The sequence below is a fragment of the Melospiza melodia genome, chromosome 1 (genome assembly GCF_035770615.1).
Source record: "Melospiza melodia melodia isolate bMelMel2 chromosome 1, bMelMel2.pri, whole genome shotgun sequence".
NCBI lineage: Eukaryota > Metazoa > Chordata > Aves > Passeriformes > Passerellidae > Melospiza > Melospiza melodia.
The window spans coordinates 40,802,868-40,819,962 of record NC_086194.1 but is presented as its reverse complement, the minus strand read 5'-3'; the positions used below and the strand labels follow the sequence as shown (position 1 = coordinate 40,819,962).

Sequence of the window (17,095 nt, the reverse complement as noted above, 5' to 3'; positions counted from 1 at the left end):
TCAGTTTCTTCCTCCTCCCCAGATCATGTCTTCCTGAACACTCCAGTCAAACAGAACATCCATTACTTTTGTCCTAATATCTGTCAACAGTGAACTTCAATACAGGCCTAAATCTGCTGCCACTGCAGTTGGTGAGAACACCTCTCTAGCAGGACTAATGTCAGCCACTGCTGCCAACGCAGCCTTACAGCACAGATCAGCCTGCCCTTAAACCACTTGGAGCGGAACCCCAGCTCTGCCAAACACTTAGAGACAAACACAAAAGAGAAAGGAAAGCACAACTCTGGGTATTTTCTTCATCTTGGGATTTTTTTCCAACAAAAGCAAAACAGCCAGCCCATGAACTCCCTCTAGAACAGGGTGTACTCAACTCATATGCTTCAGTCTCGACAACAAACAGCCTGTGCTGCTGGGCTTAATTGCTGCCTGGCAGTTCCAACACACAAACTTCTCCAGCAGTTTTCAGATGCTTCAATAGCACAACTCCCTGGAAAACCATCAGAACCCATTCCCTGTCCAGTATTTTTCCCACTTGTCCTGAAGACTTTTCTTTGCAGTTCATTCTGGGTCACATTTGTCAATCATCAAAAATGCTGCCTTGACTACAATTCCACCCAGACCATACTGTAGGAAAGTAATATCTTTGGGATAAGATTCATCTCACCTAACTCACTTTATTTCAGAGTTCAAGCATATATCCTTGGCTAGCCAGCTAATTCCCATCATAATCAGAATCTTCAGGCAGCTGAAGATTCATTTAATTCCAACACAGGCTTCTAAATTAAGTGCAATGAATTTACCTCTTTAACTCCTTGACTACAGAAGGAACTCAGAGAATTAGCTCTGGCTATTTGCTTCCTTTTTTAGATCTGGTTTAGCAGTGGTTACATGATCTAGCTCTATGCAACAATGTCAGATCCTGGTGGGAATTTGATTGGCATATATATTCTAAAAGATTTCAAATATCTTTTTAGTTGCTCTCTGTTTACCCAAAACACCATATGTTCGATAACTTCAAGCCAATCTCTAAGAAGTCTAGCTGAGGTGCTCAAATGTCTTAATCTGTTCCTCTTAGAAACTGGGAAAATGTATTTTATGTGATAATACAGCAGAGTCCATTTTCTATATGACAATCAACAATACTTTCTTTTATGTTCCTTTTCAGACTTGCACAGGAAACAAGGGGCCTGTGTTGTTCAATATATGATATTTTTCACTTTGATTTTTCATTGGGCTTTCAAATCTGCATGCAATTTTTGCTTTTAAACCATGCAAACACAACTATAACTGATTTTGGCATTCAACAGAACAAACAGTGTCTCATGTATTTGGGTTTCTATTATCAGAACCCATTTTAGCTACTTTTTTTCATTTTAGCATAATAAAATGATTATGCAAGAAACTACAGTGTCATGTTAAATCTTCCAGAGATGAGAACAAATTAATGACTTAGTGGGTGAAACTCTGGAATGCAGGCAACTGCAAGTTAGGCTCCTCTAATGTACTGGTAGCATGGTTAACAGCCTGCAACCAAAATGTCTTATAATCCTTATGTGAACCATCACTTTATGCCTTTAAACTTACACTTCTATTATACCATTAAATTCCTATTTTTTTCCTTGCCAATGCTTACTTTATTTTCTTGGACAAATTCTACACTAAGACAAAATGTTAGCCTGGGGTTGTTTGGAGAAACAGGTGTATATAAAAATGAAATTTATATCAAACTTTGTGGGTTTTCACACAGGGTAAAATAGATTTATCTTTCATGTTGAGATACTGGAAGGGAGAAGTACCTGAAAGAGTAATTAAGAATAAAATACAGTAAAAAGCAATGCAACCTTTTTATCTTCCACCCTATTTAACTTCCTGCTTTTTCTTCAGCTTCCTCCCAGTCAGATCTTCTTTCATATAACTCATATATTAAGTACTTTCATGCTCTGTGTAAAAATAGTGTCAGGTTGTTCTAGTTTCTAGCAGGGCAATTACTGAGACACAGGTGTTGTGAAAAAATAGATAAAGGAAGCCTTCTTCCAGAGCCTTGTCACAGAGAAAGATAAACCAGATGTCGCTTCCCCTTCTCAGCCCCCCTCTATTATTGTGCTTTCTGGCTTAGGAGATTCCCAAATCTAGGAAAGTATAACCAAGAGGTATCTCCATAAGCTCACTAAGACACCTGCTACTTGCTTGTGCTGGAGATACTACCTGGACTTACACACTGAGTCTGTTTCTGGCATTTCTTACATTTACTAATTCCCACCTGATCAAACAGACCCCTCAGCCTACAAAGCCAGGCAGCTCTGGGGCCATCCTGCACTGAGACATACTCTAAACAAGTCCAAAGTCATTTTTCCTCTCTGCAGAAACCCATGCCAAGACCCTGTCATTTTGAAATCTCTACTATAACATTTCACGGCCATTCCAGAAGACACCACTGCTTGCAGAATGCAGTTATAAAATACTACCCCATAAACTCTGAAAACTATTTAGGGAACCATAAAGTCATCACATAAACTCTCACCAAAAACAAGGGCAGGGGGGAACAAGTAATAGAAATTCAAACTTCTTGAAGGAAGGATATTAAATATGCTTTTATTTTACAGTAATTAACACCACCTCCTTCACATCTTTAAGGTGTCACACTAAATGATGCTCTTCATAAAAAGCAACTTTTAGCCATTTCTAAAAGGCAGAAAAATTACTTTTGAGTAAGAAAGCTAAATTGTTTTTCTTAAAACAACATATCCAAAAAGCCTCACAGGTGTGTCCTGACAGAAATAACTACTTCAAAAACCTAGAGATTTTACTTTGGATTTATTCTTATTGGGTGATATTCTATTATCACAAAAGCCAATGGAAATTTTGATATCCACTTCAATGGTGACAGAATTTCACTCACTGAGTTAAATGACATTTATTAGATTTTCATGTTAAATGCAGAGGAAAATCCTGTTCAGGATTCCTGCTAATCCAGACTCAGAGTTTCTACACGACTAAAGCAAGAAAGTTGGTAACCTCAGATCTCTTCTAAACTGTACAGAAATGACCCAATTTCCCACATTCTTCTGAATACTAAATCTTTGAAGCCTGAGATGAGGGAGGAACCGCTATGTTGCACTTTGAGTTTCACTCAGTATTCTGACTGCAGTCTTTGTGAGTCTGCAAGGATTTACATTCATTGTCTCTCCAGAGCCACTTGCAAAATGATTTCTAAAAATTCTCTCTTTCAACTACTATTAGGCACTGTCTAATACAGGAACAAGGAATTCCTGGCCCAAGGGCCAGATACAATCTGCAACTTGAATTTCAGGCACTCTGCAGCCAAATGACTTTGTGTGTGTGTGTATTTATTATTGGCTGAAAAACCAAAGTGCTTATTGACGTATGACTTGCCAAAAGCCTCCAAGGGACCTAGAGGGTCCTTCTCAAGGAAAGAACCCCTACCCAGGGCTAATAAACTGCAGCTCAACATTACAGCTACCAACCAAGCAACACAGAAGCATAAACATTGCAGATTATTCCAGAGTATGCAAATGCAGAATTCCAGTGTGATTGTCATGTAGGTTTGCCATCTGGTGCAAAGGGCACCATTAGCAAGGCATTAGTGAGGTTACTCAGTGCTGGCAGCTTCAAATCGGTAAATGGCAAAGATGGAGAGGGAGGAGGAGAGAAGGAAGAAATTACTATACCTTGAGCTTCAGAGTTCAGAGAAGATTTGGGGACTGCCAGGAAAACAAACAAACAAAAAAGCATCTTTTTGCTTTCAGACATTTTTTGAGCATTTGAAACTGAAAGTGAGGAAGAGATAGCATAATTTCTGCAAGGTTCCTTTTTAAGCAACCTGTACTTTCATATCAAGCAACATTAAAAGAGAATGTAATAGATTCAGAGGGAAAAAAAAGAGTTCAGAACTGAGCAAGTTGCTCACATCCTCCTGTTACTTGATCTGAACCATCTCATATCCATCTAGGTTATTGCTGTTTCCTCTGTCTGTCACAGATAAATTACTGCCCATGCAGTAAGAGCCACTGCTATGCAACAGCTGTGCTCTAATGGACATTTTAAAGCTCCTTGGGCTGGCAGATGTGGGAAGGGAAGGGAAGGGAAGGGAAGGGAAGGGAAGGGAAGGGAAGGGAAGGGAAGGGAAGGGAAGGGAAGGGAAGGGAAGGGAAGGGAAGGGAAGGGAAGGGAAGGATGGATGAGGTGGAGAGGCAAATGAGAGAGAGGCAAATGTAATGGGTTTACATTGTCACCCTTCATAAATCTTGATTGTGTCTTCAACAAGATCTAGAAAAATCACAATTTCACTCCAGGACAGGGATGTTCATTACCCAGGTTCAAACTGTATGAAAAATTGCTGTGGGAGAATAATTCACAATTGATTTATGGCTAAATTGAGAGAAGTGGAATTGCCATGGCCATCCCACTGCCTTCAAAATATCTTCCAATCTTGCACCAACACTAAAAGCTTTGCAGGAAGCTGCTTCTATCATTTGTATACCCAAATACAAGGCATTAGCCCAGCATATCCCATTAATCATTCCAGCCGCCTAGAAATGAAAGCTGTAATAAAATGGAGAAAGGGAAAAAATTAATAATTTACTACTTGATCTTGAAATATACCATTCTAAAATAAACACTTCTCTCTTTATAAGCCTGAGAGAGTCCTTAACAATATTTATATTACAAAATCTAACCAATTTATTCTTGTTTCTTTAAGGGAAAAAAAAAGATAAATCTGTCAGAGGGAAGACTCAGGCTTCAGAATATTTGTTCATCTTATTGTTAAAAAATACATAATTTCTTGAGAGTTGTTCAAGGCAAGCTAAACAAAGGTATGGCTTTGTATAACAGATTGTTTTGGAGATCAGCTGTTAAATGTCTCCATATGCTTCAAATCAATACAAAGGGCACACGGATGTTTAGATTAATTTCTATGCTCCAAGAAGTGCAAAAATGTCTAAGGCCATGCATTCTATGCTCACCAGCAAGTTCATCATCAACAGACATATTACTTGAGAGCAGCATCATGCCTTCAGGAAAATTTAACCAGTACACTGCTGTGGCACAACAAACGTGTTGACCCCGAGCAGCAGCAGAGTGAAGAGAAGTTTAAAAATTATGATTCTGCTTCAAGGAACAATCTCTCAAAGCAAAAGGCAACTTTCTGACACTGTGGAAGGAACTAGGACCTACTGTGAAAGAGCCATCTGTGTACAACCCTGAAAGAAGGAAGTTATGAAAGCCACTAGGAAAAAAAAAATCACACCATGTTATTATTGTTTACATCTATTAAGAGATCCCCTATCATTCTGCACTATAAATTCATTTGTGCCTGCACACACCCAGACACACACATTTGTTTCATGTACACCTGAGCAAGTGGTTTTAGGCCACTGGTTTTTTCCAAAGCATGCCAACTAGACCAATAAGGTACTACTACATGTTATAAAAGAGATTTGTTAAGTTGCACAGCAGCTGAATTACACTGTATCAGCACAAGCACTAGACATCTCTATCAAAGGCTTTTTCTTTTTTTTTGAGTAAAGTACACTGTATTATTAACTTCTCTTATAGAATGTAAACAGGATTTCAGAAGAGGAACTAATCACAAAAAATTCAAATAACAGTTTGAAAACTGGAGCATGAAGAAACTAAGTAACAAACCCTCTGACAAGGCACATTTGCTGAGAGTTATGCTTTTATAGGACTACAGCTGTCACCTATCCTTTACCCTCTTAAAATCTTAAAGTTGAGGTCATGACATTAAGACTGAACTGTTAATATCACCTCCCAAATGAGTCATAATTACTATCTTTTTGAACCACTGTGGGGTTTCATCCTGAACCCCTGCGGGCCTATGATATGGGATGAGAAGAGACCAAGTTCCTGACCTCTTACCTCCACCATAAGCAGTATCCTCCATACTTGTATTATTTCTCCTCTTCTCCATCTCCTAAGGCTATATTTTTGGTCCTTTTTCTGGCAGGAGCTTTCTCAGGCTCTTGAATGCTCTTGCCACCCTTTTTCCAACCCCCCTATTTCAGTCACACCCTTTTTGAGCTCAGGAGGCCAAAACTGCACTGTGTTCTAGCTGAGACCACAGGCACAGCTTTTTACAAAAGTCTGTACAATGTCCTCTCAGTTACTCAACTTCTTAGCAGTCTTCAATGATGTGCAACCCAATATCACAGTTGGGTTTTGGCTGCTGTAATTTGACCAAGTGTTCCCACTGATCTCTCACACTCATTTCTTCTGGATCTGTCAGGACTGACTGTTCACACTCAGTTGTTCTTTATTCATCACTGATCTTCATCCAGCACTGTTCTGCCCACTTGGTGGAAAACTTTAGAATTAATACTTCTTGCTCCTCCTGAACAGACTGTGTAAGTATTTCCACACAGATTTTGCAACATGGTGGCTCCAGCTGTCTCTCAATAAATACATAAACAACAGAAATCTTACTTAATTTGCAGATGTCCAAAGCCCAGCTTTGGTCTCTTTCTACCCCAAAACATTAGCCTAACCCTCTGCTTTTCCTCTCCTCTCTAGCTTTCAGTCTGATAATAGTATTTTGCCTGTTACTCCACAACATTGGAGATTTTGTAGGTTTATTTTGTCCAGAGCTCTGTCACTCAACAGCATTTTGTTTCCAATTACTCATTACTTTTCTAATACATTCTCCATGCTAGAAGAAACATCACTGAAACATTGGCTCTTATGGCAAAAAAACCCCACCAAATATAAAAAAAAACCAAAAAAACCCCAAAAAACAACCCAAAAACAAAACCTAAAAAAAACCAAAAAACCCTGGTGGACTACATCATGCCTCTCTGGTACTTTACTATTGTTTTTTAAATGAGGATTTCAAGTTGATTGCCAAGTCCAGATGTAAAGTGTTACTTAAATATATCACTGAATTAACAAACTACGCCTGTAACTGATTCACAGCTGAAGCTCTGTTTCCAATAGAATTTATAGGAGACACAAGGCTCAAATCACTGTGAAACCCAGCCACAAATCAAACTCCTCTTTGGCATATGGGACCAATTGGTCTAGCAGGAGTTTGCTACTGGAGCACTCAGCAGCTCTTGCTTGAATCCCAGCTCTCAGCCATTCCATTTATTTTCACATTGTTTTGTTATCTTCAGTATTGCACTGCTCTCCTTTGCAGATTTGCCAGGCAGCTATGCAGATTCACGGGTGTTTCTGTACCACTTCTGGAAACCAGAGCTATTCTAGAAGCCTGTCAAGGGTTCTTCTTGCCTCAAGGTCCTCCAGAATTTGAATTCTGAGCTCCAAAGACTCATCTGCCATGCAGGAATGCAAGACTTTGATATGGGATGCAATTAAGCAATCCAGGAAGGACAGGAGGAATGAGTAGGACAGTGTCTTCCATGATCTCTGCTGCACCAAGGAAGCAGCTCTGTCAAGGATATATTTTTACTCCTTCTTCTCCAAGAAAAGATCAACTGGATGCTGTGTACCTTTGAGGATGAACACCAAGAAAGAACAAGCCAGAAGGATTCCACTAACTCAAGCAGCATTTTGGAGAAAGGAAACAAAGGAAGAAAACCTAGTGTGTATGATGTGGCCCAACTTCACTTTCATCATCTTAGATGGAGAGACTACTGAAACCATAGCAGAGGCCAATATGATAGCAGGGTTATTGCAGATGATATCCATAATAAAAATGCAATAAAATTACAAGGATGCAGTGGTGTTATTACACTTCAGAAACTAAATTCCAGCACTGAAAAACTCAAAGGCATAGACATATTCTGAAATCTTCCAGACACCCCTCACAATGTCAGCATTGCTTCCTCAGGGCTCAGTCCTTCACTGCCCAAAATTAGAGTCTGCCTTCTTTTCAGTTTCAGCCCTGCAAGACTAAACCTTGGCATGTTTGTTCCATGTAAGCAACCACAGGTCAGTGAAGAAAGTGCAGCCACTCTCCCTTGGATCCTTGTCCCAGGCTTGTTTGTTCAGGAGTCTGCAACATTATCGATGTCTCATTATTGAATCAAAAGCCACCACAGTGACTGAAATGCAGCCCAAAAGTGGGCACTTCTTTATTTGCCCCCAAGTCAACAGCATACAGGGCAAAAAGACAACAACAAAACCCCCTATGTGTGTGCTTCTCCTGCTCCACAGCAGCTGCATTTCATCATGTCATCCACCCCAGGATCACTGTCTCTGGGCTGGGAATACAGCTCTGTTCCCAGCATGCTCCCCATTTGCCTGTCAGTTTAGTGCAGTGGGTGCTGAGTAACCCTCCTTCTTCCTTGCATCAGCATCTTTAAGGCTTTAATATTCTGTTTGATCTCTGAGGCTGAGGGAGGAGTAAGCAATTTTCTGTCTGGCTTATTAGCTAGGTAGGAAATACTCCCCAATCAACACATTCTATAGCATTGCCTTTAGACCTCTTATCCATGACATTGTTCTGCCCTTTTTTTGGTTTCTTATAAGACATTTCTGTTTAACTTTACGCATTCAGGCAAGTAGATATAATGCAAATAACCTGAGAGCCAACATTATTTATAACTCTACTGCACATAACACCCTCATTCTCCCCACCACCCTTTCACTCTATAAAAATATACAAGAGTAAACAGGCACTCCAGAAAAAGAAACCCAGGCATCCAGTGTTAAAACTGAACAGCAAAGAGCTTAGCAGCAGCAAAATATAACCTCACCTCCTTGTGAATAATGCCTTGCTATTTAGTTTGGTTACAGATGCCCTATGCTGCAAATACTATGCTGTGGTATCAGCTTTTTTCTACAATCTACAATTTCCACAAGTCTGGAGGATTATGTAAGTGGAGGCCAAAGAATCCATTTGGAGAATTGAAAAAGAGCAAGTATGTTTAAAAATTAGGACTTAAAAAAAATGTACAAATCAGAATGAAAATGCTGAAGTATAGACAGTGTAGAGGGAAGGGAAGGGAAGGGAAGGGAAGGGAAGGGAAGGGAAGGGAAGGGAAGGGAAGGGAAGGGAAGGGAAGGGAAGGGAAGGGAAGGGAAGGGAAGGGAAGGGAAGGGAAGGGAAGGGAAGGGAAGGGAAGGGAAGGGGTCCAGCTGAAGGGGTTTAGCTGAACAACTTTAAAGGAACAGCTTTGCCCAACTTTCTGCCCAGATATTGTGAGCAGCGTTTCACGTCAGTTGTCTGCAGTTTCTTCCAAGGTACAGATAAAGGGGTGTCACTTAAAACAGAAAAATCTATTACTCAAGCCTCCTGCTCATCACAGATGAGGCATATCCCTGGTTATCAGCATGGGCTACATCTTTGTGGAGGCTTACAATGGCTTCAGAGCATTTGGCCAAAAGTCACAACAAGCCTGCCATCAAGCTGAGAAGTGAAAGGGCACTCAAATGCTTAGTTTGTGTTGTCTCATGAAGAAAATCTTTAGAAGAATGTTACAGGGAAGCTTTTAGAGAAAATAAAAATATTTATTTCTTTCCTCTTCTGAGGATTTCTGAATTTACACTGACATTTGACTGAGCAGTTACTTAGCATGCTGTACACCACATTTCACTTACAAAAACAGCGGACACAGTAAAGTTCCCCTTTTCCCCAGAAGATGACAATAGTGTACATTTCTCATAGAGTGTTACAATTTTTCAAGGTTTCGGGTTTTCAAGGTTTTTTAAAGACTCAAACAAAGGAAAATATGTTTGAAAGGAAGGTTCTATGATGAGAAGGACACTGAAACTGGAGATACAAAACTTGTTTCTATGATACATTAAATATCCTACCATGGTCAAACAGACACACACAATAACATTTATATGTGCAAAGGATCCACAACCATAGGTCTTCCACCACCTCTAAAGTTGCTTCAGCAGCAGATTTTGTAATCAGTCACAAGCACCTGTAAGACAAAAGAATAAGGAACAAGTGTTAACAGAGAGACACTCTTCCCATCCACAGCTCGTAGTTCATTAGAATTTGCAAGAATCTTTAAGATCAAGGGTGACTAATTCATCTCCTGGTCCTGTGCCATTCTGTGATCAGCAGATGAGTGATATCTGATGTATCTGTGATCTAGGTGTACAGCAGGGGCAGAAGGGCTGTATATGGAGACACCCAGCAGTACCCAAACCTATAAAAGATGGAGGAAGTGAAGCCTCCAGTCAGCAAGACCACCCTCCATTTGGTGCACAAAGTGGGCGTTTTTACCCACCATGCAGCATTATGGTTTATGTCACTTGTGCTGCTAACAGCACGCTGGGGAAAGGTAAGACAGCAAACACACATTTGTAATACACCACCCAGCTCATCAACAGGAACAGTAAAACCTTTAAAACAGACATAACAGCAAAAGCAATTAAGGAGACTCCTTCAGTTCAGAGCTACCTGGGGCGAGCACATGAACTGGCATACAAGCTGCCTGGAGGCCCTGGAGAGCAGTTGCTGAATTAGTGAGGATTGGAACAACTAATTGGTGATTGTTTATCAAATAATACACTAGCAATTCCACTGTACTCTAAGAGGGAGGCAAGAATAAAGTCATTTCAGGTGTCACCACTGTGAACTTAGCATTTTTCTAAGATACATAAGACACATTCTTTAACTCTTTTAAGTGTCCATATGCAGACTAGACAGAGGCTGGCAGGAGGCACATTTACAAGTGCATTTATTTCAAGTGTCTCTGCTAGTTCAAAGGACTCAAACAAAAAACCGTTGTCTAAAAAAAACACAGATGTGGTTGGGAGAAGAGAAGGAGGACAACTTATCACTTTTGAGGTGGGAGGAAGGGATGGCAAATATGATACTAATTAATATAAAGCCTTCTCCTTCCTTGCTGCCCTGCTGTCCCCAAACACACAAAATGAAGAATCTACTCTGCTCTGCTCTCTCAATACTCTTGGCACGTACCTCCTTCTCTCTCCCCCTCGCACTCCCTCTCTCTCCATAAAGGGGCATGAAATGAGAAATTTTAGCAAGGTTTCTTTACAGAAGAGAGGCTTGGCTTCAAGCCCAGTATACATATGTGGGAGGAGGGAGTCTTCAAAGAGAGACTCCCTCAGCGCTGCCCGAGAAAGCCGAACTTCTCACGGCCCGCCAGCGAGGTTTGCTGGGACGCGCTGGCTCAAGCCCCACCAGTCCCTCAGAGACAATAAATGCCCAAGGAGGTAAAAAACATCTGCATGATGATGTCTTGAATTTTCCTTAGTTTGAACTTTAGGAAGAAATGACTGCATGTTGAGAGGAATGGCTGAAAAAAACTCCAAACCCAATCAAAAAACAATCCAAAAAAACTTGGGGTGTCATTGGATTTCCCTTTTATATAGCACGACCAGTTGTAAGAATTAGTCAATTTATACTAAGGATTATTTGTTGTCTTTAGCTTTGTGCAGTTGATTTCTTTTCAACAACTACTTGTAGACTCTTGGAATGGTGTGTTGGTATGGTTACACAAGCATAGACAATTTACACTTACAGAAAGGCCATTTGCAGGTATAGTTTAACAACATTTCCATGAAAATATTGAGTTGACCAAGAAAAAAATCCTTTTTTCCCCTAGTCTAACTTCATACGTTCTAGGGCTTTTGCTAGCATAGTAATGATGACAAAACTAGAATAAATCCCTACCTGACACAGCTATGGCAGCAAGACTAAAGCCTTCCTCTCAATTAGGTTGAAGTGCTTCATATTTCAGCAACATTTATGTTACCAGCTTTTCCCCTCACAGCACAGTGCATCCTCCCCAGTCACCTGGCTTTGCATTGCTTCCTGCCCATACTCTGGTAACCATGGATCTCCTAGACAACACTTACAGCAATTGCAGGCTCACCTAGGGCCATTTAAAAGGAGTTTAATTTTGATTGTTTAAAAAATTTCCCTCCATCATGCAGACACACATTCTGCAATTTCTGATGAACTCTCATCCCCAGCTTACAGCCAATTCTGACCCAGTTCTTGGTATTGTGGTAGTAAATGCTGTACCACACAGTTGAAATGTAAGTTTGCTTTAATTGTGTCTCCATCCTTTTTTAAAATGCACAACATGAATCAAATGCATCTAGTTTCCTCAGCCATATTTTCACTTTGAACATATCAGGAGGTAAACAAAGCAGACAGCTCTTAACTTATTCTTTTTTCTGTAATTAAGTGGGAGTTTCTTACCATGCCAAATGAAATCCAGAATGCTTCTGTGTAGATGCCTGAAAAAGAGAGAAAAGTGTTTAAAAGACAGTCTTTTGCTCAATGAAAGTCTAACTCAAAAAAAAAAAAAAAAAAAAAAAAAAAGAACTATTGCCAGCATAATTCTATAGGTTGAGTTAAATAAATAAATACTTATCTGATTAATTGTTGCCTGGAATCCATTTGTGCTTGTATTTCTTGAGTTAGAGGCCATATTAAAAAAAGTGCACAGGAGATTTGAAATCTGAGGATAACCTACAGCTTGATTCTAAGAAGGCTCAATGCACCAGTACTTTCCCATGGCGTGGGTGAGACAGGTTTAGTCATCAGGTGTGACAGAGAGCAGTCTGTTGCAATCCAACATTACATGGAGAGCCAACTAGAAAGCAACGTTTTTAGCACATACACTGCACACATTACAATACCCTCAAAGAAAAGAAAATCAGGTGTTTCAGTACACAGGCTTTATTCGGGTCAGCTGCATTTCACTCTCTCTGAAAAGCTACAGCAAGTGCCTGGATAGAAAGATGTTCACAATTTGGAGATTATTGCCAGACATCAACATCACTGTTATTCACACGTGGGTGACACACTAAGGTACAATGTAAACAGCTATTAAGACAAAAAAGACCCTTCAAAATCATTAAAATATCTTTGCAAATTAGGACTTCACCCTGAACCTGGTTTTGTCCCTCCCAGACTTCTCTTTTCAAAAATCCTTCTGCCATTCTTTTCTGCAAGAACACTCACTGAAATCCTTCCACAAAAGCTCAAATTGCTTTTTAAGGATAGGAGCTTGTTTGTCATGTATTTAAACAATACCCTGGCACGGGGTGGGTGTAATTACATGGGAAGAGACAGATGTGATAGGCTCAGAGACTGAGGAAGTTGAGCATCCTATCACACTCACAACTTTCACTTTTTCCTCCTCAGGCAAATGCAAACAGCCTCAGCTCCTTCCCCAGTCCCACTGTCCCAGCCTCTGGGACTCCCCAGCTCCCAGCAATCTCTGGTGAGGCGATTCCCTGAATCAGAACTACATTTTTGTGTACAGTAGCCTTCGGGAGAGTTTTCTTTAAGGGGTATGTCCAAACACCCCTGTTGACATGGGAATTCTTGGCATCTATAATATCCCAGGGCAATTTCACAGCTACAGGAAGTCCTTTTTGCTAGTTTCAAAACTGTCACCTAACAATTCTCTTGAGGCTGCTTGGCTCCCATGGCATGAGAGAGTGAATGGGCATTTTCTATTTGCTTTCTCCATGCCACTTGAGAGTTCACAGATCTTTGTTTCTTCCTGCTCAGATAGATACCCAAGCATAGTTTTCCATATGGGAGTCACTCCACATTTTTATCAGTATTTCCTGTATCATCTCCCCTTCTTCTGCATCCTTTCTAAAATGATGGAGCAAGGATGCAATATTGAAGCATGCCATGCATTCACGCTGCAGCATAAAGACTCTTGTTTTTGTTCACAATTTTTTTACCAACCAGTCCCAGTATTCAGGTTGGGTTTTTTTCTTTTTCTCATTCCTATTGCACATTCAGCAGGCATTTTTATACAGTTATTATAAACCAAGCTTTCTTTCCAAACAGTAATTTACATTCCATCATGGTGTATTTCAATTTAGAATTGTTTCTCTTCCTCTGCACTATTCCATGTTCTACCAGGTGGTCCTTTGGTCACTCTGTATGGTGAGGCTGTTCTGCAGACCCATAGCACATCCTCACCTCAGCTATCCTGTTTGATCTGGTATCATCAGGAGGCTTTTTTGCCTCATTCTCCACCTCTTTCAGGACTATGCTGAGCAGCACCAGACTCAACAGCATGACCTCACTGGTCTTTCCATCCCTTCTCTAAAAGCTGGCCAGTTTCCCCTCATTTTTATTTCCTAAACTGAAATTATTATTGATCCACTTAAGGACTTCGCGCCTTAGCCCATTGAAAGTTTTTGAAGATGTATAAATAACCAACCAAACAAAACTTGGGAAATTTGTTTATGTGATTATAACAGAAGCACAAACATCCTGAAGCTCAAAAATCTTCTGTCCAACCCTTCTTTAAAGTAACCCTTACCCTTCACACACTGAGGTTTTAGCTTCTTCTTGAAATGACAGCATACATTACAGCCTGGAACAACTCCTCCCCACCCACAGGAGTTGCCCCATCTGTAAGGAATGTGTCACATGCCTCAAAGAGAGCTTTTCTCACTGTGCTTTCTTGAATACCAGGGAGCTGCAAACATGAGGGGCAGGTCCACACCCAGCTATGGGCTGCAAGTGCCCCATTGCTTCCAGGACCATTAAGCCAAGGTATGTAGTAGAATACACCAGCTCTGGAGATTTTTTTCCATCTGGAAAGACATTTTTTCCTGTTCTTTTGTATTTGGGAAAAGCTGTAGCTCTTCTCCCCCACTCTCAGCCTTCTTGTGCACATGCATAGGTTGAACAATGATGCACGTTCCTTGCTCACACAAACCCTCTGGCTTTGAATGTCATTCAAACAACACAATGCCACATATGGTTTCCCAGTGTTCAAGAGCAGTTCAGAAGTCCCAATTTAGACTCTGAGGCCCACCAAATAAAAAGGAATGTGATGCATATGTTCCCAGTTCTAGCTCAGCAAATATAGGCTAGAGGAAGAGAAAAACATCAAGCCTGGTAACTTAATATTATACTAGATGAATAAGTATAATTTTCTAAATAAAAATAATTGGCTCAAATATAATGCCAATAACCCTTCAGGGACTTGAGCTGGTGAGTACCATTGAGAATAATAAAAGAGGCAATTCTTACTGCATGCATACACTTTAAGAACAAAAACACAGTGGGAGAATTTTAATTCCAATGTTTTGGATAAAGCCGTCTGTCCTGAATCAGCAAGCAAAGCACAACAGCTACAGTGAAGTAGAAAACCAAAAGAACTGTAACACCTCAGCTAAGCACGACTCCAGGATTGCTAGGTCAACACACTGAGCGGATGCTGTGCTACAACATGTAGATTCTTTAGAAATAGGATCTTCACCATAGAAACTACAGGCCCCTGGCAAACATCAGATCTGAAGTGGCTGGTGGTCCTCACAGAGCAGTGCTGTGGACTGAAAGGTGTCTGCTCAGACCCTGCATGGCCCTTTCCTGCACCAGAAGCAGTACATAATTGCTCCTAAGCAATGAAAAGTTGAAAAAAAAACCAAAAACTGAAGGAAATAGATACTGGTATTACTCTGATTCTGCCTTCTCCAGCAGAGTTCTGCTCATTGCAGCCTTAAAGCACAGAAGCAGCTGGTACTTTCTCCTCAGAGAAGACTACTCCAGAGACTGGTCAACACTGCAATTAAAGGATGCACTTACCCTCCAGATTTCCCCGAGGTAACCAGTGAAACCCCAGTCTACCTTTCTCAAGGATATAAACACTGTGGGGAGAAAGCAGTCAGCCCCTGCCATCCTGGCCAGGATGCACCTCTTGCAGCACACGTTGCTTCCTTTAGACCCAGTGCAGCAGGGAGCAAGCAGTGGATTCAGCCCAGCTCATTCACCATTTAAAAATTAATGGCAAATGCAGCCTCTCTAGCTGCAGGTAAGGCACCCCAGAGACCTCTGAAAACTAATGTCAGCCCTCCAACTCCTGTTCCTATTACAGCACTAATCTTCAGGTCTATCCCCACACCAGCCAATGCTTTAAGCAGCCTGTTAACTCTGCCAAAGGACTGATTTTAACTCAGCTCACATACACAGAAAGGTAAATGCAACAAGCCAATAAACACATTCTGCTATCAAAGAATGACTTAGAAGTATCAAATTTTTAATATCACATACTTATTTACTGATGCCTGCCCTAGCAGGCATATGTAACCTAATACTGTATTTTACTGATATTGCAGAGGGTATAACCAATCTCCTAAACTCTCAACACTCTCAATGGATTAGTATGATGTGTGGAGCAGTTTTAGCTTACAAAGCACTACTTTAGTGTGTAGAGTTATTGATTTAACTTAGAAATTCTGCTATGTCGTGTATTTTTACTGATTTACCTTTACAGTAGTGTAAGAATATCTTTTCTCCCCCCAAAAAACTTTGACACACTTCCTTATCCAATACAAAATATTGCTCCTAGTAGGATTTCAGGACAGGCGCTCAGTAATCAAAATTATGGATTTTTTGAAAAATTTTTTGTGTTGCAGGGCTCCTCCCACATTAGTCATGTCTCTTTCTTTTTAAATAAAGCTGGCATAACCCCTAAACTTTGCAGAAATTTCTCAAAGAAACACCTGCAGTTATATATCAGTGTACCCTCTCCCTTCTTCCAGCCTCAAGCTGGGCAGATGCTGATACAAAGGGAAAAATTCTCCCATCTGGAATACTTCCCAAAGGTACTGATACATTTTCCTTCTTCTCAGCTGCAGTAGTCACTCAATCCTCCAGCCTCCTCTCCTTTTGAATCCTGCAGGAATCTCCCATGTGCCAGCCCCAGTCCCAGCTCACAGTTCTAGCACGTATGGAAAGCTGCAGCTGAATAGTGCATACAAATGACAGCAATAAAATAATGCAGTGGCATTGCTAAAAGCTTATTTGGAAAGCACATTTTAAAAACAAGACCAAACCTGAGAACCACTCAGGAATGTCAATGGTATTTTCCTTCAGCTTTTCTTCATCAGCAGCTGTCTCTGCAGCCGTGTAACTCCAACTCCTACCTTCTGCCCTGCACCACACCTCTTTCATCACTGTATCACAATTATCTTTCTTTCTTCTGTTAACTGTTCTGTGTTTAAATCCTCCTTTACTCTGCTATGTTAATCAATAACAGCCCCCACCACCTCTATCTTTCATTCCTCTGCTAATCAATGTGATATTGAAAGTGCTTCAATTTTACCTTATGATGACTTCACATGGCATAAACCACCATCAAAAAAAGAAGTCTAGAGTCTAGCTCTATGAATATGCTTTCCC

General features: G+C 40.6%; 1 protein-coding gene and 1 long non-coding RNA gene across 5 annotated transcripts in view; both read right to left on the bottom strand.

Annotated features, from left to right (window-relative positions):
- Positions 1–17,095, bottom strand: part of RBMS3 (RNA binding motif single stranded interacting protein 3) — a 704,809-nt gene that overhangs the window by 650,578 nt on the left and 37,136 nt on the right. The window lies entirely within an intron of this gene.
- The window catches only part of LOC134417627 (uncharacterized), a 43,420-nt gene continuing 35,754 nt past the window's right edge, over positions 9,430–17,095 (bottom strand). For both annotated transcript variants that reach the window (XR_010027599.1, XR_010027600.1), the window contains exons 2-3: positions 12,131–12,168; positions 9,430–9,872 (exon numbers count right to left, since the gene is read on the bottom strand). This is a non-coding gene — a long non-coding RNA (uncharacterized LOC134417627). The remainder of the gene's footprint in view (positions 9,873–12,130; positions 12,169–17,095) is intronic.